Source organism: Schistocerca americana, chromosome 1 (genome assembly GCF_021461395.2).
Source record: "Schistocerca americana isolate TAMUIC-IGC-003095 chromosome 1, iqSchAmer2.1, whole genome shotgun sequence".
NCBI classification, from domain to species: domain Eukaryota; kingdom Metazoa; phylum Arthropoda; class Insecta; order Orthoptera; family Acrididae; genus Schistocerca; species Schistocerca americana.
In genome coordinates this window covers 619,925,178-619,942,872 of record NC_060119.1, presented here as the reverse complement: position 1 = coordinate 619,942,872, position 17,695 = coordinate 619,925,178, and the positions used below count along the sequence as shown (strand labels likewise).

The following is a 17,695-nucleotide window of genomic DNA, read 5'->3' as shown; positions in this document are numbered from 1 at the left end:
GCAGGTGCTTCGATAAGTGGCAATGTGATAAGGAACACCACTCAATCAATGATACGAAGATTGCAGCACTGCACTGATACTAATGGTCATCCCTTCTAACACCTTCCGTAAATGACATTCATGCCACCTTTGTGACCTTCAAAGACCTTACTGTTACACATCATTAGATTCGTCTAGATAGCGGCTACCAGAAAATAAGGACCAAACTATAGCATCACATTTAAAAAAGGAAAGTAGACCTTAATATCTCTCTCGCGACCCCACCTAGCAACAATAAACCAACGTCATATTATGCCCTCAGTTGTCCCATGCCACTTTTGTCCCACAAACGTTTCCGCTCCTATCATTCTATCGGAGTTTTTCTTGGTGGCAATAGTTAGTGACTCGCCCTGTATTTCAATCACTGCCTACCTCGAATGTTTTTATCTCCTAAATTTCCATCTAGTACCATGGAGGTTATTCCCTGCTGCTGCCTAAACACGGCTCCCAGTATCTTGTCCCTTCTCCTTGTCAGTCATTCCATATATTCTTTTCATTGTTGATTGTGCGGAGAACCTCTTCGCTCTTTGCCTTATCAGTCACCAAATTTTCAATATTCTTCTGTATTGTCACACTCCAGACATTTCGAGTCTCCTCTGTTCCTGTTTTTCCCCAGTCCATGTTTCACTGCTATACAATGCTATTCTCCAAACGTTCAGTCTCAAAAATTTCTTCCTCAAATTAAGGCTTCTGTTTGATACTCGTAACCCTCACTTCGCCAAGAATGCCTTCTTTACCAGAGCTATCCTGCTTCTTGTATCCTCGTTGCTCCGTCCACCGTCGGCTATTTTGGTGCATAGATAGGGGAATCTTTAATTTCGTCTACTACATAATCTGGAATTCTGATATTAATTCTCTCGCTGTTATCGTTGCTGCTACTTCTCATTTCTTTCGTCTCCCTTCGATTTAATCTCAGTCTACGTTCTGTACTCATTAGACTGTTCACCCCATTCAACAGGTCCTGTAATTATTCTTCACTTTCGATCAGTATAGCAATGTCATCCGCGAATCTTATCATTGATATCATTTCACCTCGAATTTTAACCCCACTCTTGACGCTTCCTCTTATTTCCGTCATTGCTTGTTCGACATATACGATGAAAGTTGGGGCGAAAGATTACATCCCTGTCTTACACATTTCTTAATTCGAGTCCTTCGCTTTCGGCTTTCCAGTCTCATTGTTCTCTCTTGGTCCTTGTGCATATTGTATCTCTAGCAATAGATTACCACTATTTTCCACATAATTTCAAACATCTTACACCATTTGACAGTGCCGAAGGGTTTTTCCAGGTCTACAAATCCTAGGAAAGTGTTTTGAATTTCCTCAGTCTTTCTTCCATTATCAACCGCAATGTCAGAACCGCCTCCTAAAACCAAGCTGATGGTCGTTTAACAGATTCTGAATTTTTTTTTCGATTTTTCTGTACATTATTCCTGTCAGCAACTTGGATGCGTGAGCTATTAAGATGACGGTGCCGTAATTCTCACACTTATCGGCTCTTGCTATCTTCAGAATACACTGGATGACATTTTTCGGTATGTCTGATGGTGTTTCACCAGTCTCATACACTGTACACTTGAATATCAATAGTAGTTTTCTTGTCACTTCCTCCAATGGTTTTAAAAATGCTGTTGGAACGTTATCTATCCCTCCAGCCTTCTTTGATCTTAAGTCTTCCAAATATTTTCTAAATTCTGATTCTAGTACTGGATCACCTCCATCTCCTCTACAGGAGGCTCCGGTTTGTTATTCTATCACGTCTTCAGATACGTCAGCTCCCCCCTCCTCCCTCCTAACGCACATAAAGACCTTCATTGTACTCTTTCTACCTGTCCGCCCTGTCCTCTGCATTTAAGAGTGAAATTTATATTGTACAGTTAATGTTACCACCCATGATTTTAATTTCACGGGGGGTTATTTTGACTTTCCTATATGCCAAGTCAGTCTTTCCGACAAGAGTTTTTTTCGGTTCTTTGACCTTTTTCATGCAGCCATTTCGTCGTAGCTTCCTCGCACTTCCTATTTATTTCATACCTGAGTGACTTGTATTTCTGCGGTCCTGAATTTCACAGAGCATTTTTGTATTTCCTTCTTTCGTTACTCTGATGAAGTGTGTATTTTGTTAGGCATGATTACTTCGTAATTACCTTACTTGTACTTACGTTTTTATTTCCACCTTGTGTAATTGTCCTTTTCAGAGATGTCCATTATCCTCAAGTGAAATGTCTATTGAGATACCCGATATAGCAGTATCTATATAGCCTCAGAGGACTTGAAACTTATCTCTTCAGTCTTTACTCCTCCCGTATCGCCGCGTTGTAGTCGCGCGGTCTCAGGCGTCTGGTCACGGTTTTTGCGGCTCCCCACGAAGGAGGTTCGAGTCCTCCCTCATTTATGGGTGTGTGTGTTGCCCTTAGCGTAAGTTAGATTAAGTTAGTCCAATTAGTGCGTAAGCCTAGGGAGCGATAACCTCAGCAGTTTGGTCCCATAGAACGGTACCACAAAAATTTCCTTCCGTATCGCACTTCCTTGCGTATACATTCTTTCTGACAAGGCTCTTAAACTTTAACCTACTCTTCATCATTACTAAGTTGCGATCTGAATCTGTTTCTGATGCTGGGTACGCTTTTCAATCCTGTACCTGATTTCGTAATCTCTGCCTGACCATGATGTAATGTAACTGCAATCTTGCGGTATCTACAGACCTTTTGCTATTATATCTCCTCCTTTTGTGATTCTTGAACAGGTTATTCGTTTGTTCTAGCTGAAGGTTATTGCAGAACGTCGTTAGTCTTTCTCCCATTTCGCCCAAGCTCATGCCCTCCGGTAAGCCTTTGCTCTACTCCTTCCTCTACAACCGCCTTCCATTTCCCCATCACTATCTCATTTTCATCGCCCTTCACTTACTGAATGAACAATTCAGTTTCATTATATATTGTCTCTATCTGTTTATCTTCTGCTCCCGACGTCGGCATGTATACGCGAACCGTTGTTGGTTTTGCTATCGATGCTGATGAGAAGAACTCTGTTACTGAACTGTTCACGGTAACTCACTACCTGCCCTTTCTTCCCACACATAATAAAATCTTAACTCTTTAAGGCATTTTCTGTAGCCGTTGATATTACCCTATGCTCGTCGTCTAACCAGAAGTCCTTGTCGTCTTTCCATTTCACATCCCCCACCACATTTAGATTAAGCATTAGAATTTTGCTTTTGAGTTTCTGTAGCTTCACTACCACGTTCAAACTTCTGACACTCTACGTCCCGTCTCGTAAAACGTTATCCTTTCGTTGGTTATTCAGTCTTTTACTAATGGTCACGTCCCTCTTGATAGGCCTCTTCCGGAGATCCGAATTCGGGACTATTCCGGAATCTTTTGCCATGGAGAGATGATCATGACATTTTTTGAGTTACAGGTCACATGTACTGTGTATGTGCCTTTAATATAGTAGTTTCCATTGCCTTCTGCATCCTCATCCTATCGATCACGGCTAATTCTTCCACCTATTAGGCGCAGTTCCCGACCCCAATGACAAGAGAGGCGTTGAACCTCTATCCACCTCTCCGCCCTCTTTGACAAGGCCGATGGCAGAATGAGAGTGAGTTCTTATGCCAGAAGCTTTCGGCCAGCATTCTGATGACTTTCAAAATTTAAGTAATGGCGATGTTCAAACCCAGGACCGAGAACGTTTAAATTACTAATGAGAGACACTACCTCTAGAACGCGGGGATTGTTATTGATGATAGTGTAGACATCTATTCTATTGAACCAGTTGTTTTGAAAACAGTTGAAATAAACACATATTTAATAAAATCCATATATTTCTAACATTTAGCATTTAATTTGAATAAAATCCCTTTTGGTGTTAAGTCATGTTGTCATGAAAATTTAAACAACATAACTAATATTTTCAGTATTTGTAGCGGTATCCTCCCGTACTACTAAAGGAAGGCTGCAACGTCCGTTTTATGCTATAGAATTTAATAATGATGTGCCATTTCGCACGAAGGAATTTTATTCGAAATATCGCTGTAGAAACCTAGACCGTTATATCAGTTCGCATTTATACTGACGAGAAGTATTTTCAAGGAAGGGAATCTTCAAAATTCATCGCTAACTCCGGAGAACTCACTTCAAATGCTTTGACTGCTGCTATTGATAGCAGGACTCGACTTTCAAACTGGAATGGAGTGCTAATTCAACTAATAGGAATATCTAGTTCTTAATCATGGTGTCGTCCGAGGAGTGGTCAATATTAGGGACATGAAAGGAACGATAATTTAAAACGAATGTGTGCAGTAAACATGGACTCTACAATGTACACCCTAAGAGCTATGACCACTTCTGCTTTGCCAATGCTTAGAAATCAATTGTACTGCCTGCTCTCTGTTACTACCAATTCTGCTTCCTCGGTTGTATGAAACGCGTCTCTTTGACTGCGAGCTCTTTGCTTCTCATACTTGGAGGATGTGCTATAGACAAAAACAAGACAAAATTGTCATGAAACCACGGTGCACTGGAGATTCTCCTTCTTTGACAGCCTTACAGTTTAGTTCTTACTTTGTCATCATTCACGTCCACATTTACATTTCTAGAAGCGCAGACCTGTGCTGTGAAACGGAAGTCCTTGCGGCTACAGCAGAAAAAATCATGCAGTTCTACGTAATTATTTCATTAAATGTTTCATGACATCGTATGTTCGCCCATTGCTTGAATACTGCTCAGCAGTGTGGGATCCGTACCAGATAGGGTTGATAGAAGAGATAGAGAAGATCCAACGGAGAGCAGCGCGCTTCGCTACAGGATCATTTAGTAATCGCGAAAGCGTTACGGAGATGATAGATAAACTCCAGTGTAAGACTCTGCAAGAGAGACACTCAGTAGCTCGGTACGGGCTTTTGTTGAAATTTCGAGAAGATACCTTCACCGAGGAGTCAAGCAGTGTATTGCTCCCTCCAACGTATATCTCGCGAAGAGACCATGAGGGTAAAGTCAGAGAGATTAGAGCCCACACAGAGGCATACCGACAGTCCTTCTTTTTACGAACAGAACGAGAGTGGAATAGAAGCGAGAACCGATAGGGGTACTCAACGTACCCTCCGCCAAACACCGTCAGGTGGCTTGCGGAGTATGGATGTAGATGTAGATGTAGATGTAGATGTAGATGTAGATGTGAGTGGTGTTCGTTTATACTTATGGACCTGCACTCCTGCACATTGTGTGGCCTTGTGACAGCAGGCTGCAGTACAGTGCAGGCAACCCTTGCCCTGCGTTTTATGGCAGGAAGCCCAGATCCGTTGCCGTCCTTTAAAGTCTAGTACCTCAGAATGTATGACGTTTGGAACAGGAGACAAAGTCTGTCATTGCTAATTGCAATTCCAGTTTTTATTTCTATAGAAAAAACATACGCCTGCCATTGGAAAAACACTTAACTTTGAAATGAAAGTGGTGTTACTTGATTTTTATGAATCACACATTGCTGCCAATTGTGTGAGTCCGTGACGTGGGTGCATCTCTGGCCAACGGCAGCTTTCTCATTTTGTTTCTTCTCGGAAATATATGAGCTGGAAGACTTAAATGGAGCATCCTGTAATGTATAATTAAAGTATTCGCAGTTGTGAAAATGAACCATAATCGGGTATATAAGGGAATGATGACAGTGAAAACTTGTGGCGCAACGGGACCCGGACGTGGTTCTGCCGTTTTACGTGAACGGTCGCCTTAACCGCTTCCGCAACAGTCCACGATCCATGGTCAGGCCCAAACGTCCAGGCGCCATCGTTCCTGGGTCACTACCTGTAGTCATCTGTTCAAATGTGCGTGAATTCCTATGGGACCAAACTGATGAGGTCGTCAGTCCCTAGACTTACACGCTACTTAAACTAACTTATGCTAACAACAACACATACACCCATTCCCGAGGGAGGACTCGAACCTCCGGTGGGAGGGGCCGCGCAATCCGTGACATGGTGCCTCAGACCGCGGGGCCACTCCGTGCGGCTCACAACCTGTACTCATACATACACTATGTAATTCCCGTTAGTCCAGGACATTTTAACTGAAAGTCGCTGCCAGTATCGGTGGATATATACGATATTGCAATACCCATGTTGTTGAGAAAACGATGCAGTGTTCCTTCGGACATGCAAGCACATGAAAGGAACAGACGGTGCGGCGAATACAGCCTTTATGAAATGAAATACATTAGATGCATTCGCAGTTTTGAATACGAACAACCATCAACTGAGTAAGGGAATGACGAGAGTGAAAATTTGTGGCACACCAGTACTCGAACCGGGGTCGGGGTCACTGTGTTCCAAATAGAATCCACCCAGGTGAGTCAGAGGAGCCGGGAGGTCTCCTAACATAAGTATTGGGTCGAGAGATGGTTTTTTCATCGTTATCAGTAATGATCTTGTAATGTTCAAAGGACATCTACGCCGCAGCTCTCTGTAGGTACTGATGTAGAGGGCAACCTCCCTGTCGTAGACGTTGACGAGCCCGAGACTCCTTTGTCCTTGGGTAGGGTGAGCGAATCGTAGCTTATTTCTTCCAGCTGAGAAAGGAACCGTAAGCGCCCTTAAAGCTATGGACCAACGAGTCCATAATGGATAGAAACTGTGCGACGTGTGGGAGCCGCGATGCTAAGTTCACGTTGATATAATATGCCTGACGTAGAATATTGAGGGACAGGAAGCTTTGATCCACAATGATGGTTCATATCTGTTCGACAAGCGTCTTTGTTCAATGTTATCATGCCACGGATATCGACTGTGAGGTCCAGTCCTAGACAGCGTGGTGTGATGATGACGTTCGGCTTGCGGGACACTCAAATGCGCTGTCATCAGAACCCATGCTAAGTCCCAGTTTTACAGAGTCTAATTTTCTTACGCAGTCCAATCTAGCCACTGTCACGAATGATAATGATGATGATGAAATGATGAGGATAAAGCAAACACCCAATCCCCTAGCAGAGAAAATCTCCAACCCGGCCTGTAATCGATCCTGGGTCCCTGTGGTCCAGAGGTCGCAACTCAGGCCATTAGACGACGAGCTGCGGGCGCATCGTGGTGTGACGGTAAGCCGAAAGGGATCAACGCATTCTCGTGACCTAGTTGAGCCCATAGACAGTGCGATCGATTTTTCTATACTGAATTTACTTTCCGACGACGCTCCATATGCTGCAATCCAGAATAAGGCCTATGTCACGTCACCGGCTTCACGGACGACGAGCATCACATCATAAGCGTACACGATGCGTTGGTAAACTCCACTGCCAAATCGGAGTCCTGCTAATCGTTTACGCAGATCACACAGCAGAGGTTTCAAGGCCAAAGCGTAAAGCACTTGTGTAAATGACAGCCCTGGGGCATTGAACTATTGACTTGGATTATACCCGTCGGGCAGCCGTCGACGAGTACCGGAGCCGGCGTCCCATGTAGGAGGGCATGACCAGATCTATGAAGGCATCAGGATATCGCATATTGCATAATCCAGTGATTCCAGTGTTCATGGGAGGCGCTGGATCCGTCCTACGGAGATTAAGTCCCTGTATTGACACAAAGTAGACCTGATAATGCATTGACCTCCTAGGGAGGTTTCGTCTTTGGAAACATGCCAAATTGAATTTCGGTTTCCTGGTAGCGGTGTGAAAATTTTCAAGTCACTATTAAGCATCATCAAAGGTAGTAAGCTCGTGTCAGATACCACCTTTAGGTATGTGTATTGGCAGTATTAGACCTTCTAGGAAAGCCTGAGGTTGGCGCATGTTGGGGACAGTGATTCCCTACAAATCTCAGTCTTACGCGGTATCAAGAGCAGTTTTGAAGTCCATAAATCTCCAATTGGGGCCCTTCACGTCCTAGCTGCCCCCTTACAGATAGTGTCACAAATATATTCTGTCACGTCCAGCAATAAGTTAATTGCCACATCTGATGTAACTGTACCAAGAAGTAATCTGGAAATGGTGGCTACTGTCACAGGATCTACTGTCATAGGATCCTCTGGCACGTTGAGTAGCGATTAATGCCCTTGGAAGACTCTGACAATGCCTCGTTGCACCTTGATGAGTTGGCTATCACCACTAACCAAGGTATCCACCACCAGTCTTGTGGACTCTTTGCACACCAAGTTAACGTGGTTAATCTAAGGTTATTTCTGAGGTAGCCCATCACGAGCTAGCACCCTTGTAATAGAACCTGCTGAGGGTTCATCAGGGCGATGATTTTCACTTTAACTCGATGATCAGCATCTGGCGATCTGGTGAGGGCTACATAGTGGAAAACCCTTGTAGTATAGAGCCATAAAAGTTAACAGTTTTTCGTCTCCACGTTGCTGCATCCTTATCGAATGCCATCAGTGTCTGTCAGAGAGCAGGCTTGGCACATTTGATCCGTCATGTTAATGCTAACCCGAAGAGAGGATGACGAGCGAGAGCTTGGTGCCAGGTGGTCACAACTGCGTTCCTACTTACCTGTGAGACGAGGTGGTGAGCGTTCATCCGCCAGGGGAGTGTAATCTTCTAGTGCAAAGGGAATGGAGGGCAGTAGCACAGTAGTTGGTGAAAGCCGTAGGCCATTCTTCCGCCCCATTTATCACCGTCTTTTGGGTACGTGTGACGCAAAACACTTGCATCATTCTTGACGAGCTACTGGCAAGGTGATTTACAATGTGTAGATCACCACATGTCGACCAGATGAAGGTTTGGTATAAGGGTCTCAAGTTCCAGACAAGGTGAATGATGGCGGCAGTTAGTCGGTAGGCACCTGCATACAATTGAAGTCGCCACCATCACCATGTCATCCAGTCGATTCTGGCAAAGCTGCACTACACCGCGATCATTGACTCTGTCGTCAGGAGTCAGAAGGAGTGTAGTTATTCACAAGCTGGACAACATTAACGATAATGGCCATGGTCCTGGAATTCGGAAGGTGTCACAGGTAGGTAGGCATCAAGCTCTTACAGAGAAGGATGGTAACGCCACTGTCTGTGGGGGACGTGTCAGAGGTACTAGACATATATCCAAAGTAATGAGGGAATTTTGCTAAATGGACTTCTCGTAAGAAGACGACGTCGACATCTGCTGCAGTGAACATTTGCCACAGCAAGGACAGCTTACGTCATGTCCTGATTGTATTGATGTTAAAAGTGGCTAGACGGAAAGCCTGTTGTTTAAATCCACCTACCGAAGGCGTCGTAATGGCAGACAAGTGATAGCGAGAGCCCAGAACATTGCAGCCCACAACCCCACTTAACGGTGTTGATCGTCGTAGGTGGTACACAAAATGCCATGATCCTCCACCTTCCTAATCGCCATATCATCAGCGGCCTCAACTTCATCAGTCCAGCGGACAAGAGCTTGTGTTGGTCCGAGCGATAGCTCTCTATGCTCTTCATCACAGACTGCTGTGTCATTGGTCTACACAGCAGGATAGTCATCTTGTCCGTCTGACGCTGGTGTCTGGCTGCGAAATCATATGATACCATAGTCATGACCGAGATGGAGAACTGGTCGTCTACTGTTGTCACCTGGCGTATATTCCAAATCACCATCAGTTTTGCCGTCTTCTTCCACGCAAGACATATGGAGAAGGCGTTGATCACAAGGAGCATGTCTCTATTTCTTTTGGTGTCGAGGTGATTGTAGTTTACAGATGTGACGTCTTTGGTATACTGATGTGTCATGGGTGTACTGTTGACCCCCTGTTATCTTTAAGGAAGGCCAATGTAGGCACAACTCTACCATCCACGTCCGTCTTCTCCTGAGGTACAGCCACGGGTGCCTGGTGCTTTGTGATGTAAATGTCATCAAGGTCGTCGAAAATTTCTGGCGTTGTGGAGTCCAGCCATCCTGAGGCTATTGTTTCCTTCGGCACATCTCCACTTTCGCCATCCACCAAAGGTGGTGTGGGAGGCCTGAAACTGTGCGTCGGAAGAATACTGGCCTCTGTGGATACAACAACATCCCGTACTGGAGCCCTCGTAAGACGACGTTGAAGCCATGCCATCTGAACATGGCATTCCTGTCTACAGTCAGAAAACGTTAGAGATTGGTCGTCATGCACGACGATGGCACAAGATTCACCTATGTTCGGCTATAATGGGACATGTTTTGAGAGGTCGATTTTCACTTCACATGCTCTGTTGTAGACTCTGTATGTTTCAAAAGCTTGCCATTTTTCCACCATATGAGTGATCACAATGCAATACAGTCGAAACATCTTCAGACACCTCAAAAGGAAGCTCGTAGAGTCGTAGCATCTGTGGACCATGTTCTGTATGGTCGAAGTGTTTGGACGTAAGAGCATCGGCATACTTAGTGACCATGTCAGTGCACAATGCCACAGATGTCGTCTTAACAGAAACAATGCTGGCTGTGGAATAAAGCTGAATGCCCACAATGAGCGAAAGATACACTCTGAGCTAATCTGCTAGTTACTGCTTAACTTCGTAAGCAAGTGTTTGGGCGTGGTCCTACTAAAATTGAACTTCATCTTGTCGTGCCTGCAGGAGCGGGCAATATCACGGTGAACATAAGAACAAAACTAAACCATGAATGACAAGGAAGGAAACACAAAATACTCACGCTTGTCCCTAATGGCGGGACGCAGCAAACGTCCTCACCCCTCTGCTGCTAAACTACCTGCAATTTGGCTGTCCGTGCACGACCCGCTGCCCGACCCAAACTTCTTTATGTCGTCGTTCTATCGTGGTAACCTGTACTCGTAGCAACATGATGTAATTCCTGTGCATGGGAGGACATTTTAATCGCAGTCGCTGCCCGGTATCAGCGGATAAATGCGATGTTGCATTCCCTGGGGTGTTAAGAGGAACGATGCAATATTCCATCGGAAATGCATGCATTGCACCGTGCTTAACGACACAGTCAACGAAATTTCGAGCCTGTATTGTGCCTGGTGAGCTTATTTACTACAATCATAGTCAGAATGAGATTTTCACTCTGCAGCGGAGTGTGCGCTGATATGAAACTTCCTGGGAGATTAAAACTGTGTGCCGGACCGAGACTCGAACTCAGGACCTTTGCCTTTCGCGGGCAATTGCTCTACCAACTGAGCTACCCAAGCACAACTTACGCCCCGTCCTCACAGCTTTACTTCTGCCAGTACCTCGTCTCCTACCTTCCAAACTTAACAGAAGTTCTCCTGCAAACCTTGCAGAACTAGCACTCTTGAAAGAAAGGATATTGCGGAGACATGGCTTAGTCAGGAGATCTTCTGTTAAGTTTGGAAGGTAGGAGATGAGGTACTGGCAGAAGGAAAGCTGTGAGGACGGGGCGTGAGTCGTGCTTGGGTAGCTCAGTTGGTAGAGCACTTGCCCGCGAAAGGCAAAGGTCCCGAGTTCGAGTGTCGGTCCGGCACACAGTTTTCATCTGCCAGGAAGTTTCATCATAGTCAGAGTTTCGGAAGTGGAGGAGTTCGTAAGGCGATTATTATTTTGACACTGTGCACTGCATCCAGTAGGAGTAACAATTTACCTAAGCGTGTCCCGATTGCGAATGTGATGAATGTCGTCTCGAGTTCCTAGCGGCGCAAATAAGGTACTCACCGTAAGCTCTAGTTCAGTCGCAGTATTTGAACGCCGTTGCGGTTTAGGAGGTCGTGTCCGGTGAGAGGAGTCCTCAGGCTGGCTACGACGCCGGCACGGCGCGCCTTGTACCACCGCGGTCAGGCTGCGCACCCAGACACAGACCGAGGCGCGGGGGCGGGCGGTGGGCACCGGCGCATCCTTGCGGTGCGCCCGCGCAATCAGCGGGCCGCCGACAGCCGCGCCTGGCTCGCCTGCACGCAAACGAATTCACATTACCAACACACGCTACCTGCCACACATTTCAATTACTGCTTAACTCACGCTCTCCGCCCCTCCTTTCTCGGTGTGCACTTAAGACGGATGATGGTGGGTGACGCAGTGTGACATAAGCCAGTGCACGACGCAACACTGCAGCCAATAGCGTCATTCTATCGCTTGTAACGGTTCGGTGCACTTCGGCGTACTCAAAATAAATTAAAGTTGATTTTCTTGTTAGTTTAGGTGTGGTGAAGATCCTGTGTGGTTGTAATTAAAGTGGAGGTACTCACGGAGGTCCAGTGTGGGCTGTAATTATCGTGAGGCAGCGAACTTGGTAGATATGCTAATGTGTTAATGCAGAACCGATTTAAGACAGAATAAAGTAGTTCCAGTTTTGTGTACCAGGTGCAAATCTGGCGCTACAAATTGTTTGTATGACGGTATGAGATCCAAGCTGTCATTTGACAAACCATAAGGTGAGTCAACAGTGTGGCTATTGAAAAGAGAGATCGTGCGCTTTTAGTGAAATTGTTTTACGTGAAAAGCAGCAATTGGAGTGCTACACTGAGAGAGTATCGCCGACTGAAAGATCTCAGGAGACGCCCAATGTCATTAATAGTTGAAAGAAGGGCCGGCCGAGGTGGCCGAGCGGTCCTCGGCGCTACAGTCTGGAACCGCACTGCCGCTACGGTCGCAGTTTCGAATCCTGCCTCGGGCATGGATGTGTGTGATGTCCTTGGGTTAGTTAGGTTTAAGTAGTTCTAAGTTCTAGGGGACTGATGACCTCAGCAGTTAAGTCCTATAGTTTTCAGAGCCATTTGAACCATTTTAAAGAAGGTGATAATGAAATTAGAAGAAAAGTGTGCGCTTCGTGTGGCATTCGGAAGGGGCGGCGTTCTACCCTGGTGGAAGTTATCGACGTGGTTACTGATGCTACAACTGTGCATGCCCACATGCTTGGGTAGTGCTAGTGCTCTTGCAGTGTCACTAGAAATCTCCATACCATGGAAAGTTTTGCGGTATATTTCACACCGGTACCCATACAATATCCAGATGGTGCAGTAACAGAAACCTCACGACTCGCAGCCATGTTCCGAATTTGTTCTTTGGTTGTCGGCACGGTTCGAAGTTGATGACATGTGGCCAGGCAATAATCTGTGGAGTGACGAGGCACATTTTTATACTAAAAGCTGCAGTCAATACACAGAGCCGCCGAATTCGAGATACAGATAAACCACCTGTGGTGTACGAAGAGCCACTGTACTCGCAATATTTGGCTATGTGCTGTGGTTTCACAAGCACTTCTATTCTCGATCCGTTCTTCTATGAAGATAATACACCCAGAGGGACTGCCAGGTTGCCAGGTACACCAACATCTGCACGTTATCGAGACCCCCATATGCAGCATGAGATTCCTGCTTTGAAAGAGCCCACCTATGTGGAAACCACTGTTTTCTTGTAAGGTAGAGCAACACATCACATTATTTTCCCAGTCAAAGACCGGCTTAGTGGAACCTTCCAAGAATGTGTTTCCTCCACAGGTTTTCCAGATGCGTGGTCTGGATTGTTATCTGATCTGAATCCATGTGGTTTTAGGATGCAACATCTCGTCATCGTCTCCGGTGCTCACACTGGACACATTGTGTAAGCGGTAGTTAGTATTAAAATCAAAGTTATGCCTTTCTCACTTGTTTGATTTTATTCTCCCCACGTCTCTTTCCTAATGTATTACATTCGGAAACATTTCTATGCGCCTTTTTTTGCCTTCACAACACCAGATTTTCACCTGATGGCCAAAATTGGATGTATTACTTTTGTCCAACATAAATCGCTTCCGCATTAACGTATCAGAATCGGAATTACTCTAGACGTGGTCTGGTCTTTCCGCCGATGATACCATAGGATTATTCCACTGTTTTGCGAGCACTGTTGTGACACTGCAAAGTATGCTCTGTCAGAACACGTCATGCACCCGCCTTCTTACTTACACATCACCAGAGCAACAGAAGTACTTTAATATCTACAGTGTCCGTATCAACATGGTCATCATCCGGTATTAGCTCTGTGTATATCATAAATAACAAAAAAAAGTGGTTCAAATGGCTCTGAGCACTATGGGACTTAACTTCTGAGGTCATCAGTCCACTAGAACTTAGAACTACTTAAACCTAACTAACCTAAGGACATCACACGCATCCATGCCCGAGGCAGGATTCGAACCTGCGACCTTAGTGGTCGCGCGGTTCCTGACTGTAGCGCCTAGAGCCGCTCGGCCACACCAGACGGCCTTAAATAACACACGCTAACGATGAAATGACTTTCTTTTATTGAACTTGACTTATTCCCGGGGTTTTGGCATTCTGAATCATAATGTCATAATAAGAAAGTCATGTAACGTAACACTTTTTCAACAATTAACCCAGTATATTAAATAAGCATTACTTTGTAAGTTAAAATGTCTTTTTATTTTCTTCATTACCTTTTGGTGCATTACTTTACAGATTTAAGATGAAAATACATTTCATGCAATATACGTGAAGAATATCTCATGCAATCGGCATAAGAAGGAGAAAAATAGAGCCTTTACATTTCCGGTATTAACATACATTTTGTCAGGTTGAAAGATACATAAAGAGAATAAAAGTTTGTAAGAAAAGCTTATATTGAACCAGAGGTGGTCAAATGTTGTATCACTGTGTATTATCGTCGCTGCTCAATAGCGATCGCTGGTTCAAGGTGTTATGGATATTGTGTTAGAGTAACTTTATATAGAGAAACGTCTTGAGAACTCAAGTGTAATGACGCGTTGTATTTTGACGAAATCACTCACCCTGTTCGTCACTGACTCCCAAATATTTCACGGAAAAGTTAACATGTCTGTTGAAACAGTGTCGGTTACGGCTTATAAAACTCTCTTACTTCTTAAGCTACTTACTCGCTGCGGGCAATAATGGTTTTTTATTTGCAAGATACCATACTGGAAATAATTAAGGTAAAGAGAGTTGTTTTGATATCAAATGCAGCGCTCATATTCATAAGTGAAGATTGAGTCAATGTATACCACTCACATCTAATGATTTTGTAAAGCTAATTGTTAATGTATAATCAGTTTATTGTGTGTTAATTGCGAGCATTATTCATTTTCAAAAAGTCAAAATACGAGTTTTAAAGTTGGTGCCATATTGTTACTTACCACACATCAATACCAGTTCCCAGATCCCTGTCGTTTCCAATTAACTATTTTGCTCAAGATGTTATTGTCTCAGTCGTCTTCGCATTTAATTAAAATATATGCTTAGCAAGCAGGCTCGCATATTAGCTGTATGTGAACTACACAATTTAAAGAGCTAACAGAGAGTAGTGCGAAGACTGTTACCATTGCAAAGATAAAGGTAATAGATTTTGTTATTTCAGGGAAAGTATTCATTAAGCACAGGGACCATCATTTTCAAATTGATCAAGTTTTTTTAATTACCAGAGCCAATTTCAAATCAAGAGCGTTGCATCAGATTCAGCTTTTGTGATGTGTATATTCACGCAGTTTTGATTTGGATTTAAATTATTGACAGTTTACATTCTCGTATTCTCGTAGTCACAGAAGTTCAGTACGGGGCAAAGCGTATAAGCGAAGAGGTAAAATACACGTTCACTCTCAGATTCCCTCTACAAATGTACACGTTTCACTACTGTCAATTACGTTACTACAAACGTACATGTTTCAAGGTGTTGTCAGTGACTGTAGCTCAGGTTATCAATATTTCTGTTTATTACTCCGATGAAATGGGAGCTGACTTAACGATCTTTGCGGGAAGCTTCCTTATCTGCCAGAAGCGAAATTGGGAGACAAGGTTATGTAACACACCCGACATTCTATAAATTGTTCGATTACAACTTCGAATCAAAAGTGACTGTGAGAGAGTCAGACAAGTGTGTGTATTTCGTTGATTTTATTGTTAGGACGTAAGACAACAAGGAATGGCTCCGGTACGCTTCTGTTTTAGTCAACATGCGAAAAAGCTTAAGAAGTAAGAGAGTTTTATAAGCCGTAACCGACACTGTTTCAAAAGACATGTTAACTTTTCAGTGAAATATTTGGGAGTCAGTGACTAACACGGTGAGTGATTTCGTGAAAATATCGATTTGACGGAAAGACATTTCTGGACTCCACAAATAGCCACGAATGTGATGGGAGATTACTGGTGGTCACTCCACCGAAAAATACATCGGGCAGTTCATCAACGTAGAACGTATATTAGATGCTTTAAGGATCAACCGACATCAATCCCGTGTAGCGTAATAAATGTTTTCATCTACTAGGTGTTTCTCCTAAGAGTCGCCAGGGAGTGCAATCGCTGCCAGGATACTGGCTGCTACTCCTGTTTTGTAGACTCTGTTAATATACAGTGATAAATCAAAATCCTCTTGGGTAAAATATTCCGGAGGTAAAATAGTCCCCCATTTGGATCTCCGGACAGGGACTACTCAAGAGGATGTCGTTATCAGGAGAAAGAAAACTGGCGTTCTACGGATCGGAGCGTGGAATGTCAGATCCCTTAATCGGGCAGGTAGGTTAGAAAATTTTAAAAGGGAAATGGATAGGTTAAAGTTAGATATAGTGGGAATTAGTGAAGTTCGGTGGCAGGAGGAACAAGACTTTTGGTCAGGTGACTATAGGGTTATAAACACAAAATCAAATAGGGGTAATGCAGGAGTAGGTTTAATAATGAATAGGAAAATAGGAATGCGGCTGAGCTACTACAAACAGCATAGTGAACGCATTATTGTGGCCAAGATACACTCCTGGAAATTGAAATAAGAACACCGTGAATTCGTTGTCCCAGGAAGGGGAAACTTTATTGACACATTCCTGGGGTCAGATACATAACATGATCACACTGACAGAACCACAGGCACATAGACACAGGCAACAGAGCATGCACAATGTCGGCACTAGTACAGTGTATATCCACCTTTCGCAGCAATGCAGGCTGCTATTCTCCCATGGAGACGATCGTAGAGATGCTGGATGTAGTCCTGTGGAACGGCTTGCCATGCCATTTCCACCTGGCGCCTCAGTTGGACCAGCGTTCGTGCTGGACGTGCAGACCGCGTGAGACGACGCTTCATCCAGTCCCAAACATGCTCAATGGGGGACAGATCCGGAGATCTTGCTGGCCAGGGTAGTTGACTTACACCTTCTAGAGCACGTTGGGTGGCACGGGATAAATGCGGACGTGCATTGCCCTGTTGGAACAGCAAGTTCCCTTGCCGGTCTAGGAATGGTAGAACGATGGGTTCGATGACGGTTTGGATGTACCGTGCACTATTCAGTGTCCTCTCGACGATCACCAGTGGTGTACGGCCAGTGTAGGAGATCGCTCCCCATACCATGATGCCGGGTGTTGGCCCTGTGTGCCTCGGTCGTATGCAGTCCTGATTGTGGCGCTCACCTGCACGGCGCCAAACACGCATACGACCATCGTTGGCACCAAGGCAGAAGCGACTCTCATCGCTGAAGGCGACACGTCTCCATTCGTCCCTCCATTCACACCTGTCGCGACACCACTGGAGGCGGGCTGCACGATGTTGGGGCGTGAGCGGAAGACGGCCTAACGGTGTGCGGGACCGTAGCCCAGCTTCATGGAGACGGTTGCGAATGGCCCTCGCCGATACCCCAGGAGCAACAGTGTCCCTAATTTGCTGGGAAGTGGCGGTGCGGTCCCCTACGGCACTGCGTAGGATCCTACGGTCTTGGCGTGCATCCGTGCGTCGCTGCGGTCCGGTCCCAGGTCGACGGGCAGGTGCACCTTCCGCCGACCACTGGCAACAACATCGATGTACTGTGGAG

The 17,695-nt window shown here is 44.9% G+C and overlaps 1 protein-coding gene across 1 annotated transcript in view; it reads right to left on the bottom strand.

Annotated features, from left to right (window-relative positions):
* The window catches only part of LOC124625460 (nephrin-like), a 548,360-nt gene that overhangs the window by 15,013 nt on the left and 515,652 nt on the right, over positions 1-17,695 (bottom strand). The gene's annotated exons all lie outside the window — the stretch shown is intronic.